We start from the raw sequence: 23,550 nt of genomic DNA, 5'->3' as shown, positions 1-23,550 counted from the left end.
GCATTTTAGGTTTGTTACCGGCTATACTGTCACCATATTTGGCCTGTGGTAGCCTCTATATGTATCAACACGGTAACTACTGTTCGAATGTTAGCTGTGATTTAGCCTCCATTATCTGTCCATTTCTGGTGCAGGAGGATGTTGACGTTTTAGCTTTCTTTTACGCTATGCTGTTGCTGTGTTAGCACTAGCAGTGCGGTAGCTTCTGTTGCGTATGTCCACAAGCAATGTGGGAGTCAGAGTTAGCTTGTTAGCCGCATTTTCGCCGCAACGGCTACATCGAGTAGAACGGCAGTTAGCGCAATGCAGCACTTGTGAACATTCCTCAAACAAAATCTGACTGACTCTCATCTTATTTTTATATATTATATAAATGTCATTGTTTATCTACATTTTCAACATTTATTAATAAATATAAATTATAGATATGTTAATTTTATTTTAGTAAATTGCTCGTGTTTTACTTAATATTTTGTGTATTTTACAATATTTATAATTATTTTATTTTATATTTTATATCCATATTCACATAAATTGGATATCTTAACATGTTAACAAATTTATTTATTCATCAAAATGTATGCATTTTTAAATGTATTATTACGCCGTCACGTGAAGTTCAATTAGTGATGAAACAAAAGAATGAATAAAAATGTTAAAAAACAACAACAAAAACACAAATGACCTTACTAACCAACAAACAAACAACTGTAAATAATGGCATGTTTATAACGTCCACTTGCTTACAACTATCGCGCGTGCGTGTTTGTCTTCACGAAACAAGAAGCAGCAAAGCAGAAAAAAAATAATAATAATGCAAATTCCAGCGTTCTTAGCGGCCCTCTCGCTTGCGAAAGAAGAGAAAGAACACCCACAGAGGAAAAAGATGCTTTATCTGCCTTGCCCCAATTTGATTACACATTGCATTTTTCCACCCCTCCTTATTTTTTTTTTATTTTACATTTGCATAAATGTCCTGCTCAGCATGTTTAAAGTTGTTTTATTAACGCCTCTTGAGACTTTTTTTTTTTTTTTTTTTTTTTTTTCTTCTGTTCCCCCGCCTTTACACGTCGGCCTCGCTAATTGCTCCGTGATCTTTCGCCGCTCAGCCTCGGCGCTGTGCAAACATCATAAAAATAACTTGCAAAGAAAAAAATAAAATAAAATGTGATCAAGTACAAACTTGCTCTGTAGTCATTATTTTATGTTTTATTTTTTTCATATGGTAGCCGCAGTTGTGTTATGTGGAAGTATTGTGGTTTAGCCTCTGCTATGCTAGCACTTTAGCTGCATCTTCTTTTTTTCTTTTTTCTTTTTTTTTTAAAAAGTGTGCAGGCCCTGTATTAGCATGTTGCGCTGTTTGCCTGTTTTTTTGTTTGTTTGTCAGCCATATTTTAGCCACTGCTATTTGTCCCTGAACATTGTTGCCGTCTCTATTAGCATGATAGCAGTGTTGTAACCACTCTTTGTTAGCATTTTTTCGTTGCGTTTTAACATCTGTCACGTAGCATTGTGGTTGCCCATGTTAGCTTTGTGTTAGCCTCTGTTATCTCATCTTAGCCATGTGGTAACCCTAAATCATTTTTAGCATCTGGTTGTGGGTTCCTTAGCAGTGTGGTCGTGCCTATAAGCATTTAAGTCGTGGTTTAGACGGGTATGTGTTTGTTAGCAAAGTGGTATGATTCCTGTCCCGTAGCAGTGTAATATGTTTGTTAGCAACATGGAGTCCTTTGCTAGCAATGTTTTAGATTCTGTGCCATAGCAGTGTGGTAGTTTGGCCTCTGTAATCCGGTTGTTAGTTCTTTGCTAGATCTGCTTTAGCGTTAGCTGTCTGTCCTTTAATACATTAGCTTTATTTTACCGTCTCTTTTTTTTTTTCCTGTATCTTAAATACATTAACTTTGTTTACTGTTTTTAGAAGTGTAGTAGCCAGACTTTCCATGTTCGATGCGTTTTAGCCCCTGTTACTTGTCTCGCTGTGTTGGGTTAGCGCGTGTTAGCGCATCTTCCTCGAGTTATTAGACTGTTAATTTAATCATTTCTTCTTTGTTCGTTGCCATGACAGTAGACAAACAGTGGCAGGGCATTTTCATTTTACATTTTCACTTGAAAAATTGAAAGAAAAGATGATAGTACGATGATAAACACAATATCGTGAGCTAGCGCATTAGCATGCTAGCGGACTACAAAGAAGAGGACTGTGTCCCTGTGATGAAATCCCCTCTCTACCCCCCCCCCCCCCTTTTCTTCTTCTCCTTCTTCTTCATAAACAATGAAAAGTTAATGAAGAGGTAACTTAATGATGTAATGAATATGGACGCTCAAGGTCGAAGCGGGCTGCAGTCTGGGCGCAAGACGGCCGCCACACGGCGTTTATGTGTCACACACGCACGCGCGCGCGCACGCGTACACACGAATAAGTGCCATCTGTAGTGAAAGTGTGTGTGCGCGTGTGTGTGCGTGCCTGCACGTGTGCGCGGTGATTAAATATTGAAAAGGTTCAAATGGTACAGTCGAGATTTGGGCCTTTGAGTCAAGTGGATCGATGGAGCTCGGCCGCTACTTGTTGAGTGTGTGCTTGTGTGTATGTGTGTGCGTGCTTAAAAATACACATAAAGTATAGATAGACATCGATGCGTATCTTATTGCACAATACGGCACCATATGTTTATCTTACGGTATGGTGTCATTTACAGTAGTAGCTTGTCATACTGCCGTTATTTGTTACGACCTGATATATCAAATTATACTGTACCATGCTATGTCGTGCCATAACGTTTCTTATTTTAACGTATTGTATTGTTAAACTGTATTACAATTTATTTTAGCTCATTTTGTCATACCTTGCAGTTTTTTTTTACCGTTTATTTTCGCCTGAGCTTGCGGTGTCATGTTGTCTTAACTTTAGCATGTTAGCTTAACTTAGCATGAAAATCAATGGTAAAATATGTGATTTTGATTTATCAGATCATATTGTACACCACCAATTTTATATTATCATTTCATACAGTACCACGCTGAAGGATTACTGTACTTGTACTGTACTGTACTTTATTTTGTCTTATTTTACAATGCAATACAATACGTGTATATTTGTTTATGTAAATATTTATGCGCTATATGATATATGTACATAATGATCACACCATGCTCGTTGTGCATCTTATTTTGCCGTGCTGAACCCTCCCGTATGTCATTGCATGTTAGAGGTTGAAATACAGTAACCGTAATGCTGTATTATACCTCGACTTATTTTGCCTTGCCTTTTCCTGACCGCACCTTCTCTCATCTTACAGTATCATATCTTATTCTATGACACCTTTTTTCTCACTTATTCTCACATGCAGTATCACATCTTGTCTTACCGTCTCTGATCTTACTTACTGTATGTTATCATGGTGCTATAATATCAGGGGTGCCCAAACTACGGCCCGGGGGCCGTTTGCGGCCCGCCGTCCATTTTTCACTGGCCCGCGACATATGCTAAAAATGGCATTTGACTCAGTTCAAATGTTTATAATACGTTTAATTTTAATACAAGTGCTATTAAAGGTTATTTTAGTTAACAAAAACTAACGAAATAACTAAAACTAAAATTCAAAACAACACCTTCCTTAATGAAATAAATAAACGAAAATGCTTTTTAAAAAATGAAAACGAACTGAAATTACATTTTATGTTTACAAAACTAACTCTAACTATAATTACAGCAAAAAATTCCTTCGTTTTAGTCTGTGGTAATTAATTTTGACTTTGCGGATGACTTTAAATGTAATTTTTAGTAGATTTATTTTTATCTAAACCAGAAAAATGACATTTGAAAGTATGTAACAAAGAAGTGACATCATCTAGTAGCAACTAATAGAAAAGCACCTTCAGATGACGTCGCTCCCATGGTGTTTTTTAAATATTGCGCACAAGTAATACGCATTCAAAAACAAACAAAACAAAAAAAACTAATACTAAAACTAAGCATGATTAAAGAACTAAAACTAATAAAAACTAACAGAACCACTCTGAAAACTAATTAAACCTAATTGAATTTAAAAAACAAAACTCAAAACAAAATAAAAACTAAAATAAAAAAATCCAAAACTATAATAACCCTACTGCCATATTACAAATAAATTAGTTTATGTACTGTAGCATTTTTTTAAATATGCAAAAGCACAAATGAACTATTTGTACAAGTTTTTGTTGTTGTTTTTTTTTAGGACTAAACACAATTTCTCTTCATAACATTATGTGGCCCTTGCATCATTCTGATTTTCTGTATGTGGCCCTCAAATGAAAAAAATTGGAAACCCCTGTACTATATGAAACAATATATCATACAGTATTATACCATACCTTAATGTACAGTATCTTATCATGCCATTCTGTGTTGAACCCTATTAACTAAACTTATTTTATTTATTTTAACTGTATCATATCATACTGTACAATGCTTTATCATATTTTTAACACATTTTATCTCATCTCATATATCTTATAGTTTTGTGCAGTATCTTTCTTTAGCTTACTACACTGTAATATTTATAACTTATTTCAATGCTAATGTGCTAGCGTGAGCACGTCGCATCTTCCTCAAAATGACGTTTTGGATGAGAGTCACGCTGTCCCACAATGCAACAGTTTGCGAGTAGCAGCTGCACGCGTTAGCCTTCAAAAGAGGCCCGTTTAGCTCGTCCATATTGCAAAGCGTCTCCCACCAAAAAAAAAAAATGCTAATCTGGAACATCGGGGGCTTGTGTAAACACCTTCAGACGTCCTCGCTGATCTATTTTAAAAAGACTCTCATTGTAATCAAAAACAATAAGCGCTCCAAAGTCCTCCCCAGCCCCGCTTTTTTTTTTTTTCTCCCGCCCTAGAGTATGAAATAATATTCCGTGTGTGGGCTCCTCGGCCTCGCCGCCGCCGCCGCTGGGAACGCAAACATTTCACAATAAACTTGTTTAACTCCAGGCCCTTGGCCAGATACAGGACATGCTGCGTTAATTAGCGCGGCCCGTTAAAATAAACCAGAATAAAATATGACCCTCTTTTTCTTCACCGCCGCCACAATCAGCCATTCCAAGGGATTTAAAGATGTTAAAAAAAAAATAAAAAGGCGTACACCTCACATGTGCTGTTTGGAGAGTAAACACAACAGCCGATCTGCATATAAACATGCCAGAAAAAAATACATTAGAGATAAATACACAGATTGAAATGCAATATGATAAGCTCTGATCTGAAAGGTAATATATATGTGTATATTTATATATACATATAAGTACTAGTCCTAAAGTAGGACACCGTATGGTGCGGTAAAGTTTTGTACGATGCTATAAAACTAGTCGGCAAGACATGGCTGACGTGATCCAACAGAAAACACAAGCCGTTATATGATGATGTGATTAATATCTATAAAAAAATCTAAGATAAGATACTATTCGACACAATACGATACGGTCGACATGACGATGCTGTATGGTAAGGTCTGATACGATACGGTGAGGTACGGTAAGATTTATACGTGTCATGATTGAATGTGCGTACAATATGCAAAAGTATAACATTGATGTGATGATTTAACTCATTTGCTCCCAATAACGTATAAATATGTTTTTTTAATGTTCTAAGTGTCCCAAAGACGTATTTATACGTTTTTTTTGTTTTTGTTTTGTTTTTTTATGCTAGAGCATACAGGAGGCTTTGATGCAGCCTCTCAACTGCAAAGAACGGTTGCAGAAATGGTAGTTATTACACAAACGGCCAGCAGGTGGCAGCAGAGCAAAGGAGATCAACCAGGGCCATGTAGAAAAAAAGCTCAATTACTAACAATTTTAAATAAATTTGTGAAAACTGATGAAACTTAGCGCTCTTCTAACGCTAATTGCTGCAAATCGGAAACAGATAGAAACATACTTTTTTTTTCGTGATGAAAGAAGAGACTTTAATCTTTCTTTTTATAGGTTCCATGCTTTTATAGCAATTGAACACAATATTCTGTGGGCCTTGCAAAATCAGTCAAAATCCAGTAAAACAGCCGGGAGCAAACGGGATTGCTTCTGTCAAAATGGCGGCGAGTGAATGAATGAGTTAATATTGTTATGGTATGATACAATGTGGTTAATTTGTGTAAGCCACAATATGATGATGCAATAGGAAAAGGTACAATATCATAAAACAAAGCTATATCCCAAGGTACGCAAATTGTAACCGAAATGTCGTTTTGTTTGGCCACCATTTTCACCCGAGGGGGGTGTGCTCACTTTTGTTGCCAGCGGTAAACACATTGCAACCGTAGTTCAACTTTAAAATAACAAAAATGAACACAAAATTCCGAAAAGTAGCGGTGCCGCGATATGCCGGGCGATTACTGTCCAAACATGGCCGAGATAAGGCAAAAAAAAAAAAAAAAAAAAAACAAACACCCCCAAAAAGTCAACACAGATGCCGTGTTTGCGTTTCACCCATATTTCCCGCCGCCGCTCCCGCTTCACGGCGAGAGAAGAGAGCCCCCGTTAAGCGGCGCGTTTATGATTCTTCAAAGTCTTGTCTGAAAGTAATATGCTTTAAAGGCACGCTGGTGACCTCGCTCACCCTCCGCTGTGTCTACTTCAGCTTCAGCCCTTCATGTGTGTGCGTGCGTGTGGATTCTTTGAGTTCAGTTGCTGCTGGGTGGCCCCCGCGCCGCTTTCACTCTGTTAACATAAGAATGGAGGCGGCAGAGGAGGAAGGACGGCAACGGGGGCGGGGGGTTGAAATAGTTTGAGCGTAGCGGGGGCCGCTGTTATCCACTTACCACATCAAGACCCTTTGTTAGCCTCGCTCTGTTTTGAACACCTGATGGCGCCGCAGCCGAACTGCACCTGGGGAAGAACTTCACAATCCCGTTGAATCGTCGTGGCTCCGTTTACTCGCGTTATAGGACGTTAATGTCGAGGGTAACGAAGCCGTTGGAATGTCTCGACGAGGACTTTTCGGGGGGCGTTTGTATACATCGGCGACGCGGCATGGGAACATCTGGATGCGATGAAGCGTCGTTTGTGTAAACGAGGAGGGTCTCGGCAAAACCACCCAACGAGACGGCGTTATTGACAAATATTTCGGCGCCTCCAGAGAGATGGACGCTCGCTCGTGTTAATACGCTGAAAGGGGAGGAACATGACTTGAGATGAATCTAACCAAGATGTGTTCCAGTTAACTATATACAGTGTGTATATATAATAAACAAATATATAATGGGATGTGATATGTGATGGTACATTTTAAAAATGGAAAGATTCCGTGTGATTACGATTCGGTTTCAAGCAGTACGGCTCAGTTCAAGAGATGGTATTTGTAGCTTTTGTAACAATATGAAGTAGCTCTCGAAAGCTCAAAGTCTTCAAGGTAATTATATTCAAATAAAGCGCATATCAGTAACATCAAACCGATTGAGACTACCGTATTTTCCACACTATAAGGTGCACCGCATTATAAGGCGCACCTTCAACGAATGACGTATTTTAAAGCTTTTTCCATATAAAGCGCAACAATTGAGGCTGGGGTTACGTTATGCATCCATTAGATGGTGCTGCGCTAAAGGGAATGTCAACAAAACAGTAAGATTGGTCAGTCAAACTTTATTAATAGATTACAAAGCAGCTTTCTGACAACTCCATTTGCTCCCAAAATGAATAAACAGCTGTTTGATTATTTTCTCTGAGGTAAAGTATTAGTATTAGCTAGCGATCCGAGATGGCGGGTCACCGCTAGCGTCTTGACAGCGAGACCTGTTGCGGCTCAATATTGATCCATATATAAGGCGCACCGGATTATAAGGCGCATGGTCAGCTTTTGAAAAAATTGAAGGCTTTTAGGTGCGCCGTGAAAATACGGTAATTTATAACTTAGTGATCGGGCTATCAGCTGGTCCAAGTGATATTGAGACGTATCGTGTCACATCGTTGTTGTGTCACGTGTTTATTGTGGCATGTCGGCCGTGTGTTTTGTTTTTACACCGTACTCTAATATCTTACTTGTACTTTACCCGTAAGGCACCTTACAGGTACCTTAACTTGTATCGCATCACATCACGTCGCATCTTACTGTGCCGTTATCGCAGAATTTGGAATCCTGTTGTATCTTATCTGAACATCTCACGTAAGCCACCCAACGTTATTGACAAATCTTTCATGGTGGCGTCCTCGAGAGATCGACTCTGATGTTTACACACTGGCGGCGGCGGCCCACTTGACGCCGCTTTTAAGAGATCTTCAGATGATAAATAAAAGCCAGGAAAAAAAAAAAATCATCTAAACACTCACATTTAACGCTCATTTGACTACTTTGGATGGATTCGACTTTGTAGCTCCCAAAAAAGAAATTCAGTTTATCCGCATAAAAGAGATTTAGGGGTTGTTTGCTCTGCTTAAGAGTACCCGAAATGCAGGTCTTGAACCTAAAAAGGCCAATAAATGCCAGGTTTGGTCATCATCCCGTCAAAGGTTAGGCCTTCAAAATAAAAGCATGCCATAACCAAACAGTTCCAGCATTTATTTATTGATTTTTTTAATGGCTATATGTTGAATTATTTACTTAGCACCCTAGCACAAACTATTGCCATTATGTGGCTCGAGAAAATGTGGTGGAACTGAATACCTTTATTTTGAAGGTCAAATTTTTGACAGGAAGTGAGATGTAAATGTCGCCTCCTCTTGTGACAGAGGAGAGCAAGAGAGTCATTGTGCCGATGCTGAAGCATTTTTATTCTCTACTCTTTTTTTGCTGCGTAACAACTCCCACATAATACTTCCAATTTACACTGTTCAAATTTCATCCAGCTTCAAAAATTCACGCCATCCATGGTATATATCGCCTGATTCCACATTACTTACAGTATTTGCACAATTTAACTTGTAATATCAACTTTGAACTACATTGAACATTTTCTAAGGATCACTTTCCACGCCCACTTCCATACATATAACTTATCATCATTACCAGGTGTTTGATACTGCTCGTTGGCACAGCTGGTAAAGTGCATTGCCCAGTAACCAGGACGTCATAATTTCATAATTTATCTCTCAATTTACTTATTTATTTTCATAAGCATTCCACATGCATTCAAATCTTAGCATTCAGCTTTCAGCATTCCCACGCAATTTATCCAGAAATTGCACTTAGTCTAGTTGCTTTAGTGCTTTAGCACATCCACTGCTGGGAAATTAATGGCAAAGTCATGTTTGTTTGTTTGTTTGTTTGTTTGTTTGTTTGTTTGTTTCAGCGGCTGTAAGAAAATTTTGACCAAGAAACATAAACAAAAATGAAACCATATGAAAATTAGGGCATATGAAAACAAGAGATACAGATAAGTCCAAAATGAGAGTTGCAGTACCATGTTGTGCCACAAGTAGCGCTGCTTTCTACTGGAAGGAATGTGGCATAGTAGAAGAAGAACAGCAAGCAAGAAGAAAGTCGTCTTTTTGAAGGTTTCGAAATAACATAACATTGAGGCTAATATATGTTAGCACATTTTTGAATCGCATGTTAGCATTGGGCTAACGGACTTTGATGAGACAAAATGATGTGCTTAGCTGGAGTATTTTGGAGTGTAAATATTCCGTGATCTTCTCCAGTCGATCTGGGCAGTATCCCCCCCCCCCCCATGATGAACAAGGGTTCCTTATAGCTCCGCCTCTTTTGGGGTATACCCAACAATGTGTTTACTAGCCCAACGCGTGAGTCACGGCAGCGCTGTTGGCACTTTTATAAGGTGGTTCGGTTCGGGTCAGTTGCGTGTCCTTGGGCGGGTGATTGTTACCATGGCAACAAAGGCCATGACGAGCGCGTGAATGACGTGTTGGAATGGACACGCGTTGGTGTGCTTTTTTTTTTTTTTTTTAAACCGTTTTGATTTTAACGACGCAACTGAAGGCGAGCTGTCTTTCCCGACGTGCTCGTAAACAAACGCCGGTGACCGTGTAATGGCGGCCGTGTGTGTGTGTGTGTGTGTGTGTGTGTTTGTGTGCGAGAGGGGCAGGCAGACATGAGCGGGATAATAAGCCTCATGGCATCTAATCAGATTTCTAAGAGGAATTGATTGTTGTGCGGCAGGCTGCGCTTGACAATAAGCCAGCATTTAAGTGTTAATTTTTATGCTAATGCAGGATGCGGCTCGGTCCCCGCAGCTCGCCCCCCAACCCCCCCCAACACCCGCCACCGATAGGAAGATTGTCCCGTACACAAAATCACAAAATGTCAGCTTGGGCAGCCGGTGTGAAGGCTTGTAATTTATGAGCTATGTTTCTATTAGTGTGTGTCACGCTTGTTAGCGAGCCGCATCGTGATGTCAACTTTTCACCACAGCTGACATTTTGCTTCATTTTCTAGCTATTAAGATTTTTTTTTAATTTTTTTTTTATTATGTGGATTTTTATTGTGAAATTTTCAGTATTTTTCTTCCTGTTTTTGCTATTTTTTTTCCCCCAATTTTTATTAATTTTCTATTTTTTTATTTAGAAATTTTATTGCAATAATTTTTTTTCCTTAAATCAATGAAATTTTCTGGGAAAATTAGTTAAAAATTGTAAAAACAAACAAGAACATAATAATAAATCAAATATTCTGCTAGTTTTTTCTCACATTTTTTCCCCCCTTAAATTTTCAGTCTATCTTTATTTTTGTTTTGTTTTGTTTCTTTAAAAAAATAAAATAAAATAACTTTTTTTATTTATTTTTTTATTATTATTATTATTATTATTTTTGTCCATTGGCACTGCCACTCATTTTGGTCAAATTTTCATGTGTTTCATCAAAATTTTCACCAGTTTTTTGTTTTTATTTTGCTGGGAATTTTGAACATGTATCATATTTCTTATTACAGTTTCATGACTTGATACTTTTTTTTGGACTATTTTCACTATTGTCATTTTCACAATTTGCTGGCAATTTTCTTCCTAATTATGCTCATTTATTTTCTTTCATTTTTTTTTTATATTTAAATAAATTTCCTACTAAATTATCAGTTTTTTTTGACAGATTATCACTCCGTTTTCACAATTCACATTACTTTTGAGTCCATTTCTCTTTCATTTTTTTTTTTCATTTGGTCATTTCCATGCAATTTTGTTCACTTTTTTTCCCTGCACTCATTTCGTCCCTTTCGCTTATTTAAAAGAAAAAAAAAGAAAAAATCATTTTACTCATTTCATTGCTAATTTGACTCATTTCTCCCCCCGTTTTGTCTCCTTATTTGACAGCATGTGGAAGCGGTTTTGCAGCAGGTATAAAATGTCATCTCGGCAGCCGGCTTGTGTCATTTCTGTTTCTATTCGTGTGTGTTCCACCGCGTGCGCTTCTACTGTGCCGCCTTTCGCCAGCTTCTTTCGCGAGCGTGCGCGTTGTCGGTCGGACGGTTTCAGATCAGTGGCTGCTACAACCGAGGCCTTCGTGTATTATCGTATATCGGGTGGTCCGTGCCCCCCCGGACAAAAGGCAATTTAATACGATTTAATGACAGTGCCAAGAAATGTGTATGTGTGTGTATGGGGGGGGGGGGGATACAGGCGAGGAAGAAGAGGAGGATGAATATAACGTCTGTGTCACCTTCGATCGGTCGCTTCCTACTCAAACAGATTGTGATGACGTTTATTATTTTCTATTTTTAGGAAAGTAGTCAACATTTCGACTCATTTTAGACTTTTTTTTTTTTTTTTTTGCCACATTTTCACTGATTTTTATTATTCGTTCGCAAGTTTTCAGATTGTTTTAATTATCATTTTCCCATCAAATTTCACTCATTTTCTTTTTTACGTTTCACAATTTTCAATCTTTTTTTTTTTTGGCTATTTATATTCATATAAAAACTCTTAACTAATGATTTTATACTTTGACAATTTTTCACATCTTTTAATAATTTCACTTTCAATTTCAAATAAAATTTTCACAGCGACAGAATGACAGATCATGATGACGTTTATTATGTTCTATTTTTAGGAAAGTAGTCAACATTTCGACTCATTTTGGACTTTTGCTGATTTTTATCGTTCGCAAGTTTTCAGATTGTTTTAATTATCATTTTCCCATTAAATTTCACTCATTTTTTTTTTAGTTTTTTTTTTTTTTGCCATTTCTCCTCCTTCTATAAAAACTGTTAACTGATTCATAATTTTCACCCTTTTTAAACAAATTTTACTTTCAATTTCAATTTCTAATCAAATTTTCGCAGCGACAGAACGACAGGTCATGATGACGTTTATTATGTTCTATTTTTAGGAAAGTAGTCAACATTTCGACTCATTTTGGCCATTTTTTTTTTCCACATTTGCGCTGATTTTTAACATTTTCTTGCAAGTTTTCAGATTGTTTTAATTATTTTCTTGTCAAATTTCACTTCTTTTTTTTTTAAGTTTCACAGTTTTCATTCTTTTTTTTTTCTTTTTTTTGGTTACTTTTAGTCCTATAAAAACCGTTAAATCATGATTCATTCTTTGACAATTTTTCACCCTTTTTAAACAAATTTCAATTTGAATTTCTAATCAAATTTTCACTGTGTTTTTGTGGCCATTTTCACTCAGCTTCTCATTTTTGGACACATTTTCCACTATTTTGATGAAGTTTTCACCTGTTTTGTGCAATTTTCACACATTTTGTGACCGACTTGCTCATTTGACTCATTTTTTTCCCCGCAAGTTTTTATTTATTTATTTTGCTAATTTCTGCCAATTTTCACTCATTCTTGACCTTTTTGTCACCATTTTTTGGGGGCAATATGTCCCATCTTGGAGCCCTTTCTTGACAACATAAAAATTGTTCGCCGTGACAGTTTTGCGCGTACCTCGCGTGTGCGTTTTTAACTGGCGGCGTGGCGTTGAAATGGCGCCGGCGCCGGCGTGCCACTAGAACGCCAAAGCGTCCAAAACTGCACTCGGCGGGCCCCGGCAAGCACACTGAAAGGTTTGGATCCAATTCACATATAGGTCAATTAAATGCACCAACATCTGCTCTCTCCCCACTATTTGCATATAGCATTCATATGTTAATCATGGCCCTTGTTTTTTTTTTTTTTCCCTCTCTCTCTCTCTTCCTGTGTGTGCGTGCGTTTCCTCCTCCTGTACTTCCTCCCCTCCTCCCAGCCTCTTTTGTATGGCCAAACAAAAAGAGATGCCGAACATTTTTGGATTCCCTTTTTCCCGTCCTATTTCCACTTCCTCCCTGCGTTAAAGGGGAGGTGATACGAACCCCCCCCCCCCCCCCCCCCCCAACCCTCCCCCAAGCCGACGGCGGCGAGGAGCCCCTTTAAAAAAAAAAAAAGAAAGCGGAACCCGGTCTCCTCCCCGAGCAGCTTAATGCCTTATAAATCAATGATGACACAGATGGACCAGCGATAATCTATTTAGAATGCCTCACAGCAAATATTGTTGTGCAGATGATTAGCCAGACACTCATTTTAACCCCCAAACGCCTTCCGACGCTCACACGTTTTTGCTTATTTCAAACACATTTAAGCGGGCGCAGAAGCGACGGCGCTTTCGGTTTTGTCGCCGTTTTTGCTTTTGAGGACTCGTCAAACGTGGCCTCAGATTTGATGTGGCGTTAAAAATAAAAGCCTGAAAACATTCCAGTCTCGTACACTGTACGTCAAGGGGTGTCAAACATAAGGCCCGGGGGCCGGGTCAGGCCCGCAAAGGGGTTTAATCTGGCCCGAAAAAAAAAAATAAAAATGTAATATTGGACCAATTAATCAGCCAGCCACAAACAAATATATAAATGTGTTATTTCACAAGCAGGAATAATTGTAAATATAAGTTATCAATCATTTGCTGCAATGAAGAGTTGCTTCTGCTTGCAATGAAGAATTCTTTGCTCTGCTCCACACTCACATTCACATAGCCTAGCTATATGTTATCTTACCAGAAGACGACTCAACAAGCACAAGAACCAGAACATCTAACGCAGCAGAATGGTTAGAGGCAGTCTGCTGAGGCCGCCGGTTTTCTGTTAAGAAATCGCTGCAAACTTGACTACAACATTTACTCTTCCACTCACATGCACACACACATAGACAAACAAGTACACCGTGTTCGAACTATGTTTTGCATTACTGGGATTGGAACCCCTGTGGAACTAGGGGCGTGGAAACCAAATAAAAAGAGAGGGTGAGGAGGGGATTTTTTTTTCAGAGAGTGCAGAGGGGAATTCTTCAGTAAGTTCATCTCCTCTCTCCACGCGAGCTTTGAAACTGAGTGTCTTCTCTCCTTTAGTTGCGTTTAATAAATGTCAAACCTGACATTTAATTGGTGCATTGGGCGGGAATTGAACCCGGTCCTCCCTCACGGCAGACAAAAATTCTACCACTGAACCACGATTGCAATGTAAACCCGGCAAACTGACAAACATACCACAAATGGTCACTTGCAATCAAATTTTTTTTTTGCAGCTCTAGTTATTATAGACATGCCTATCAAATATCATGTCGCTAACGGGACCTGGTTTTGGATCCTGTATTTTCAAAACACCTAGCATTGACAAAAATGATCCTAAAATGGTTGCTTAGAGCCAAAATGGCAGACCTGTGTCTTTTTGAGACTTTTTTTTTTTAAGGGTCTACTGATAGTAGACTACCAAATGACTCAAGTAGAAGTTTGTACAACTGTTTTTTGGTTTTGTTTTGGTTTTTGCAGCTCTAGTTATTATAGACATGCCTTTTAAATATCATGTTGCTAACGGGAACCTGGCTTTGGATCCTGTATTTTCAAAACACCTAGCATTGACAAAAATGATCCTAAAATGGCTGCTTAGAGCCAAAATGGCAGACCTGTGTCTTTTTTGAGACTTTTTTTTTTTAAGGGTCTACTGATAATAGACTACCAAATTACTCAAGTAGAAGTTTGTACAACTGGTTGGTTTTTTTTCGTTTTAGTTGTTTTTCCAATACCAAACTTACCATCAGGAAGAAGCCAACCGTAAACCGGAGTGTTTGAATGGTGGAGGTATTTGGTGGTGGGTTGTGGTCCATCCAGGTGGACGAGGCAGCGCGGAGGAATGGTAGGACGAGGACGGCGACGTTAAGGAGTGCGAGGATGAAGTGCAAGCTTGTCAGAGGTGGCAGCTGGCGCGAGCGCGAACCGCCGATAAATATAAGCTGCTATCGACCGCGTGAAAATGAAAGATCCCCGAGTGGCGTGCAGTATTTGGCTTCAGCGCGGTGGCCTCGCGTTTTTTTTTTGTTTTTTTTTGCCCGCCGGGGAGGGATGGATTTCCAAAACGTGCCTCCGGGCGCACGATTTGATTTCATCTGTACCGTCGGGGGGGTCAAATTTGACCCGTTTTGACATTTGACAGCAATAAAAAAAAACGCTAAATGTCATTGCTTCACCCTGAAATTTGATGACTGCGACAAGGTTTGAGTCAATGAATTGGACGGAATTGATTTTTACATTTACCAGTCGATGTTAAATTTAAGAAAGTGGTGAGCATGATATTCATCTTCAAAACTGTGATACATGCTACGAATGTGTATGTTGTTTCATGAGGGAAGGTATGGAGGACCAAAACTGCCAAAATTCATAATAAATAAATGACTAAATAAATAAATAAATAAATAAATGACTAAAAGTGAAAATAAAAGCAGATATAAAAGAATATAATTCAAAAATGATAACCCTAAAAAATAAATAAACTGGTCAAATTCAGATAAAACCATAAAATTCCATATGAAACTTATCTTAACTTGTCTTTGCGATATGCAAATTGCATAGACCAATATCGCGATATCAATATTTTTTCGGCCCTAATATATATATATACATAAATAACTGCAATTGGCTGGCAACCAGTTCATGGTGTACCCCGTCTACTAACCGAACCCAACTGGGATAGGCTCCAGCACCCCTCGCGAACCTTGTGAGGAGTAAGCGGTTAAGAAAATGGATGGATGGATATCCAATAAATATATACATTTGTATTTAATTTTCGAATTATCATTTTTTTATTTCCATTTTTATTTTCACTTTTAGTCATGTATTTATTTAGTCATGTATTTATTTAGTCATTTATTTATTTAATTATTTAGCCATTTATTTATTGATTGATTGATTTCGTCATTGATTTAGAATTTTGACCGTTTTGGTCAAGACAGCCGTCCATCGCCGGAGCTCCCCGTCGCAAGCCGGCGACACTTCCTCGTTCGCCGAGCTGCTCTCTCGACCAATCTCGACAGGCAGTTCGCAACGGGGCGGAGTCCAACCCAAGACACGCTTTAGGACCGCCCCCCCCTCATTTCAATAACATTTCCACTTTGCAGAATGGACCAAAACTGCCAAATTCAAAATATTCAAAATAATAAAAATTCAAAATAAATGACTAAATCAATAAATAAAGGGCTAAATAAATCAATCAATAAATAAATGACTAAATACGGAAACAACTGACTAAAAGTGAAAATAAAAATAGACATAATATATAATTCAAAATTAAATACAAATGTATTTATTTATGTTTATTTATATTTTTGTTCTTTTTATTTCCATTTATATTTATTTTTTTCATATAATTTTTGAATTATATATTTTTTTTATTTTCACAGTTATTTATTTATTTATTTATTGAGTCATTTATTTATTTTGAATTTTGGCAGTTGTATGTAATCCACCACGTTCTCACAGGTCATGCATCAATAGCACGTAATCCAAAGCAATATTTCCAAAATCAATCATGGAAAAATGGATGATGATCGTTTTTCGGGCACCGTGTTGCCAGGGGGAGTTGAAAACATCCCGCCGAAGCGCCGTTGGCTAATGATGACCTCCGCTGTGTGTTCAGGTGGCGTTCCCGCCAGCAGTGCCAGCCACAGGCGGCTCCATCCGACACCGAGGTTCACTCCAGTATGCTGTTGGTGTGCTAAGGTAAGCAAAGCTGCAATGTCGTTTTCGCCAAATGGGCTCAGTTGCCGTGGGAGTTTATTCATATGTTTTGTTTGCTTTTAATTGAACACAATTTGACACTTGAAGCTTCAACATGCATTGTTTTACTCAATTTTTTTTATTTTTTTTATTTTAAAAATAAATATTTGTAAAATTAAACACATCATTTTAATTATTTTTAAATCACGTTTTTAATATTTTCTTTTTCTTTTAAATTTAATTACATTTTTTAACAAATCATTTCATCCGTTTGTTTTGAAAATATTGCAAAGTTCAACAAATGATGAACGGCAACAGTCTAATTTTCTGCTTGTAATTCACATTATGGGACCAAAAAAAAAAAAGTTATATTATTCATTATGCATATATTTTTTAAATAATTGTCCGATTAATCGGTTATCAGATTTTGTTTGTTTTTAACACAATTTGACACTTGAAGTGTCAACATGCATTGTTTTACTCATTTTCTTCTTTTTTTTTATATTTTAAAAATAAATATTTGTAAAGTTAAACACATAATTTTAATTATTTTTAAACATGGTTTTGATATTATCTTTTTTGTTTTCAATTAAATTACATTTTGTATTAAATCTTTTTTTTTTACTATCCTGAACAGTATAATTTTCTGCTTGTAATTCACATTATGGGACCAAAATAAAAAAATAAAATAAAAAAATGAATAAAATTAAATAAAAATTAATAAATAATAAAAACATTGTAAATAATGGTCCGATTAATTGGTTATCAGATTTTATTCTACCAAATATTGTAATTTGCATTGACTTTTTAAAACATCCATATTAGTATGTAATATTTGTGTTCTTATTATTTGACCTTTGATCTTAAATGTGTCAACAAGCAGAAGAATAATTTTGCACTTTTAAATATAAGCTTTAGTTTTTTTTTTTTTTTTTTTCTTCCGGCATTTTATTAATTTTATTATTTAGTCATTTCATTCACTTTTGTGGCAAACTTTTTTTGCCTTTCTTACATATTCTTACATTTAATTTAATTGTATGTCGTGTACCTAAAGAAGTAGTCAAGTAATCGATTACGATTTTTTTTTTTTTCCCCGCTTTGCGCCCGCCATTAAACTTTTATCGCGCTCGCCGCGCGATGATAAAGAACATCTCGTGCGCGCGCGCCAACTGTTCATCGCTCGCTCGCCAGTTCGACTTATCCCCAAAGGCGTTGTGTCGTTTTAAGCGCAGACACGCGCGCAGACACGCGCGCACACACTCCACTTGTAACAATCTGGATTGTGATAATCTGCCATAATCATCCGCCACATGCCGCCTTAAAAACACACTCGGGTGGCATTCCGCCGCGCCGCCTCCGCGCGACAATGTCACTACCTTCGCCGTCAATGTCACAACAACCGTGCGTGTGCGCGTGCGTGTGCGTGTGCGTGTGTGGGGGCGAGAGGGAGGCGGGACTTGCTGAGCAATTTTATGTTTGGCATTAGTCTAATTGAATCGTAACTCGAAGGTGCTTGAAATGCCGAACCCAAACACGAAGAAATGTCGCAAATCGGTTTGACCGCAATTTGATAATTTGTGATACGATACGACATGCGACACAAGGCTCACGATAACGATTATCTCAAGATATGACAATACCGCGATTATCGGTATATTGCTCAGGTAATAAATCCACGATAATCTACGATAAAACTAATCCTAAAATAATAATAATAATGTGACTTCAAGCCATAGTTACAGTTTGAAATAAGAGTCAGGGTGTCAAATTAGGAGTTTAAACAAGGGTTAAAGTTTCAAAGTAGGGTTTCATAACAACGTTCAGGTTTTGAATTAGGGTGTTGAGCCTGGGTTCGGGTTTTAATGAAGGATTTCAAATTTGCGTTTAAACCAGTTAAGGTTAAATTCGGGTCTGAGCCTGGGTTGGGATTTAAAACACGGATTACGGTTTTAAAGTTGGGTTTCAAAGAAGGGTTAAAGTTTTATGACATTGCGGCAGGGTTAGGGTTTCAAGCAAACAAGAGTTGGGGTTTCAAAACAAGGCTTATGATTCCAAATGAGGTTTTCAAGACATAGTTAAGGTTTGAAATAAGGTCCAGGGTTTCAAATTCGGGTTTTAAAGCAAGAGTTGACAATGTTCAGGTTTTGAATTGGGGTGTTGAGCCTGGGTTTGTGTTTCAATGAAGCATTAAGGTTTCAAATTTGCATTGCAAACCAGTTAAGGTTAAATTAGGGTTCGAGCCTGGGTTGGGATTTAAAACAAGGATTATGGTTTTATAAACAAGGGTTAAAGTTTTACGACATTGCGACAGGGTTAGGGTTTCAAGCAAACAAGAGTTGGGGTTTCAAAACAAGGGTTATGATTCCAAAGTTAGGTTTTCAAGGCAGCGTTAACGTTTGAAATAAGGTTCAGGGTTTCAAATTCGGGTTTTAAAGCAAGAGTTGAAGTAGCGCTTCAATGTAAGGTTTAAAACAAGTTTGGGTTTCAAAAAATTAGGGTTTTAAACTGATTGGGGTTTCAAATTAGGGCTCTGATTTCAAATTTGGGTTTTATTAGAGTTTCAAGCCAGGATTTGGATTTGGAGTTAGGCTTTCAAATTAGGGTTTAAAGGTCTAAGGGGAATTTCAGATTATGGTTTCAAGATATCGTAGATTGAAATTAGCTTTTAAAGCTATCAAGCAAGAGTTAGGGCTTCAAATGAGATCTTTCTTTGGTCTAATTTTGCTTGAATGAAGTCGTATATTCCTTATGACATGATTTTTTTTTATTTTTTTTTGTAGTCCAGTTTTTGCAAAAAAAAAAAAAAGTGGCGTCTCCCTCCCTCCCTCCTTCCGCGGTTAACCGTGGCCGCGCCTCCGCCCGCCCGCCTCCGCCTCCTCCGGCGCGACGGATGATAAATTCCGGGCGGGCGTCGTCGGCAACAGCTGTCGGCAGACAGGCCTGATATGAGAATAGCAGCATAGGATGAGCGGGCATTAAAAATTAATATGCTATTTAGCCTCGGTGTATTTTAGGTATTTGACATTTTCATGTCCGGACAGCCGCAATTTATTCATAGTGCACCCGAGACGGACGAGGGAAAAAAAAAAAAAAAAAAAAAAACGGCGTAAAAAGGGCGATGGCCGGCTTGTTGGGTGGCGCCGCCTCACCTTGTGAGGTCACGCCGTCGCGGCCCGCTTTTAGGACGACCCCCAGTCAAGCGGGACTTTTCATTCATTTATGGCTCCTTTTCACAAATATGAGTTGATTTTGCGATGCTTTCGATTGCGCGTTGGATGTGAGCGCATCCGACGTTGACGGCGACATTTGACAAGGCGGCTGTCGTGCGCGCGTTTGCCGTTTTTTGGCTTCGGGGCCGTTTTGGAAATGTCGACACTCGCCACGTCCATGCTCGCGTTGAAAAAAATTAAAATAAAATAATCATAAAAATATTTCGCTTCAGCTTCACGTCCTGTCGCGTGTTACGTCCACGTTCGCTTCGACGTGGACGTTCGTACCCGCGAAGGCAAAAAAGAAAAAGTTAGTCGAGAGAGGACCTTGTCTGCTGTTTGGCTCAAATCTGCTTACAGTCAGGTTATAGCGCCACCTGTTGTTTTGCTGTGTACTTGACAGCCTGTGAATGGATCCTTGTCTCAGATTAAAAAAAAAAAAAGCCATTAACTCATTTGCTCCCAAAAACGTATAAATACGTTATATTTTAAATGTTTTTTTAAGTGTCCCAAAGACGTATTTATACATTTTTTTTGTTTTGGTTTTTATGTTGTTGTTTTTTTTATGCTAGAGCATACAAATGCTTTGATGCAGCCTCCATACTAAGAGAACAGTTGAAGCAATGGTACTTCTTCCAAAAACGGCCAGCAGGTGGCAGCAGAGTATAAGAGATCAACCAGGGTTACGGTTTCAAGACAGGGTAGATAGGGTTTCAAATGCATGTTATAGGGTTCAAATAGGTGTTTGAAGTCGGAGTTAGGGTTTTTAATGAGCCAGGGTTAATGCAGTGCCCTCCTTTGGACATTTTCACTTAGAAGTGGGCAGTGTTTCCTTGTTTATTTACGGGTGTTACGTTCCAAAAACCCTCCGCGAGAATGGACATCCACATTATTATTATTATTATGATTTTTATTTATTTATTTATTTTTTTGCCACGGAGTTTAGTAATAAACTCATGTGAATTACAAGGCTGAATGTTGTAACCTGTTTAGCGCCTTAACCCCGGTCACGGCGACGATGCAAATGCGAGCGCGGTCGGCGAGAGAAGGAAGAAGCGGGAAGGCGTCTCCGGCGCTTCCCACCTGTTAACGCGCGTTCGGCTGCGGCTTGCCGCGCTCGCTACAAAGCCGGCGACGAATCAAAGCCCCCCCGAGAGCCGCGCGCGCTATATGAAAGAAAAAAATGTCTTAACAAGCGTCGTCTTTTTCTCCTCTTAAGTGGAAAACGTTTGACTCGCTGCCTCCGTAAAGAAAAAAAAATCTTTCAACATCACACGAACATTACAAGTAAGAGTAAAAAACAAAAAAACAAAAAAACAAGCTTCGACGTCAAGTTGTATTTTTCCTGGCGGAGGCCAACGTGACTTTGAGTCGGCGGCCTCCTGTCGCTCGCCATCACTCAAGTGTCCTCATTAGCATATTGAAGACTTCCAATAGCGCCCCCTCCCTTTTGCTCGTTGACACTCGGGAGGGGGGGGGGGGCACCATCATCGGCATCCGCCAGCTGACGCCGTGTCACTCATTTTAACCACACTTGACTTCCGTAAGCTGCTGACGACGGAAGACACCTGTGCCGCTCTTGCACCAAAGGTTGTAAGTCAGGGTTAGGGTTTCAAATTGGGTTTTAGTCCAGGATGAAGCTTCTGATGTAGAGTTTGGGTGTCAATGTCAAGTTTTAAGTAGAGATAGTCGAGTATCGAGTTTAGGTATCAATACGCTGCATCTGTGAGTAAAAAAGTGGTTTTGGACATTCCTTTAAACCAGCTTTTGCGTTTTTTATTAGTGTTGTTCCGACACCGTTTTTTGGCCGCCGATACCGATTCCGATACCCAGCTTTGCAGTATCGGCCGATGCCGATACCATACCGATACCTAAGGTGTTTTGTTTTTTTCCTCAACATGAAAAAGCTGTCCTGCCATTGGTTCAGAGTAGGGATGTTCGATACCACTTTTTTCCAGACCGATACCGATACTCAGACCCTCAGTACTCACCAATACCGATACCAACTGCCGATACCAGTAGTAGCTGCCTCAATTCAAATTTTTTATTGACTTTGTGACAGTTTTTTTCAAAACTGACTTGGACAGTTATGCTACTATGCTAACGATATCCAAAGATGCAAAGAAACTAAAATAGCAACACATTTCTCCCCATTAAAGTGAATTAAGTTTTGTTTTTCTTTCCATTTTCTGATACTTTTTTTTAAAAACTCATTTGCTCCCCAAAACGTATAAACACGTTCTATTTTAAATGTTTTTTTCCATGTTTTTTTTTAATGCTAGAGCATACAGATGGCTTTGATACAGCCTCTGAACTGCAGAGAATGGTTGAAGCAATTGTAGTTCGTACAAAAACGGCCAGCAGGTAGCAGCAGAGTATAAGAGATCAACCAGGGCCATGTTGCAAACGAGCTCTTTTCCCCTGTGTTTGTGAATAATGATGAAATGTGCTTTTTTTCCTGATGAAAGAAGAGACTAAACCTTGGGTAAGTTCCATGTTTTTATAGCAATAGAACAGAATATTCTGTGGGCCTTGCAAAATCAGTCAAAATTCAGTAAAACAGTCGGGAGTGAAGAGGATTGCGAAATGTGAAAATGGTTGGGAGTGAATGAGTTAATGAATGATCCTAAAAAATGTCAGCTTCCTACAGATTTCAGAACAGGAAGTCAGCCATCTTGTTCCGAATTGAATGGGTTCCGGTCATCGAAACTCGATTATCATTCATCGCCGCTCACGGCATTCAATCAGTTTGAGCCGTTTTTGTCATGTTGTTTCCATTTTTGTTGATAATTGTCGTGAAAGTGTTGTGCCGCCATTGTCCAAACGCTTCCACGAGGGACCTCCCCGCCTGCCGATCCGGCTCACTCGCCTCTTTCTCTTTTCCTTTGTGGCGGCCGGGGCGCTCGTTGACTCGCCGCGTCGAGCTTCCTGAATGAAAGCGTCGGCTTCCTGTTCTTTTGATATGCACGGCCACATCTGGGGCCGCCGCTCGCCGGGCCGCGCCGCTTAATAACAATCACCTTCCCTTTCACTGGGCCCTGATTGTTTCTAATTGGCCCTGACAGATAGTAGCTGACAGGCCGCCGCCGCCGCCCCTCCCCGCGTGACCCGCGCTCGCTCGCCGCACTTATAAGGCCTGTCATTTTTAATATTTGATTTTCGCTTCGTAAAAAGTTATGTGTTTTAGAGCTGTCGCCCTCCCTTCCCCCTCAATCATGTGATGAAATCAGTTTTTAAGTGAGGCGGCGGCGGCGGCGGCGGACGTCCGTCCCTCGCCTGTTGGCCCTCGTCTGCCTTTTTAAAGCCCCCCTCCCGCAACACCCCCCCCCCCACCCTTTTGCTTAATTGTCCCGCCGCCTTCATCATTCCCGGCCCTCGCCGCTTCCTCCTGTCGCCTCCGTTCAGCCTCACGCCGATTGCGCGGCGGCGGGATCGGGCATCAAATATTCACGCGTGCGGCGGGAGCG

At 39.1% G+C, this 23,550-nt stretch overlaps 1 protein-coding gene across 3 annotated transcripts in view; it reads left to right on the top strand.

Moving 5' to 3' along the window:
• znf536 (zinc finger protein 536) overlaps nucleotides 1–23,550 on the top strand; it is a 288,563-nt gene that overhangs the window by 111,386 nt on the left and 153,627 nt on the right. For all 3 annotated transcript variants that reach the window (XM_077520264.1, XM_077520263.1, XM_077520262.1), the window contains one exon: nucleotides 16,795–16,877. The gene's annotated coding sequence lies outside the window, so the exon portion shown is untranslated. The remainder of the gene's footprint in view (nucleotides 1–16,794; nucleotides 16,878–23,550) is intronic.

This window comes from Festucalex cinctus, chromosome 4 (genome assembly GCF_051991245.1).
Source record: "Festucalex cinctus isolate MCC-2025b chromosome 4, RoL_Fcin_1.0, whole genome shotgun sequence".
Lineage (NCBI taxonomy): Eukaryota > Metazoa > Chordata > Actinopteri > Syngnathiformes > Syngnathidae > Festucalex > Festucalex cinctus.
Note: the sequence above shows the minus strand (reverse complement) of the source record. Positions and strands in the feature narration are given on the sequence as shown.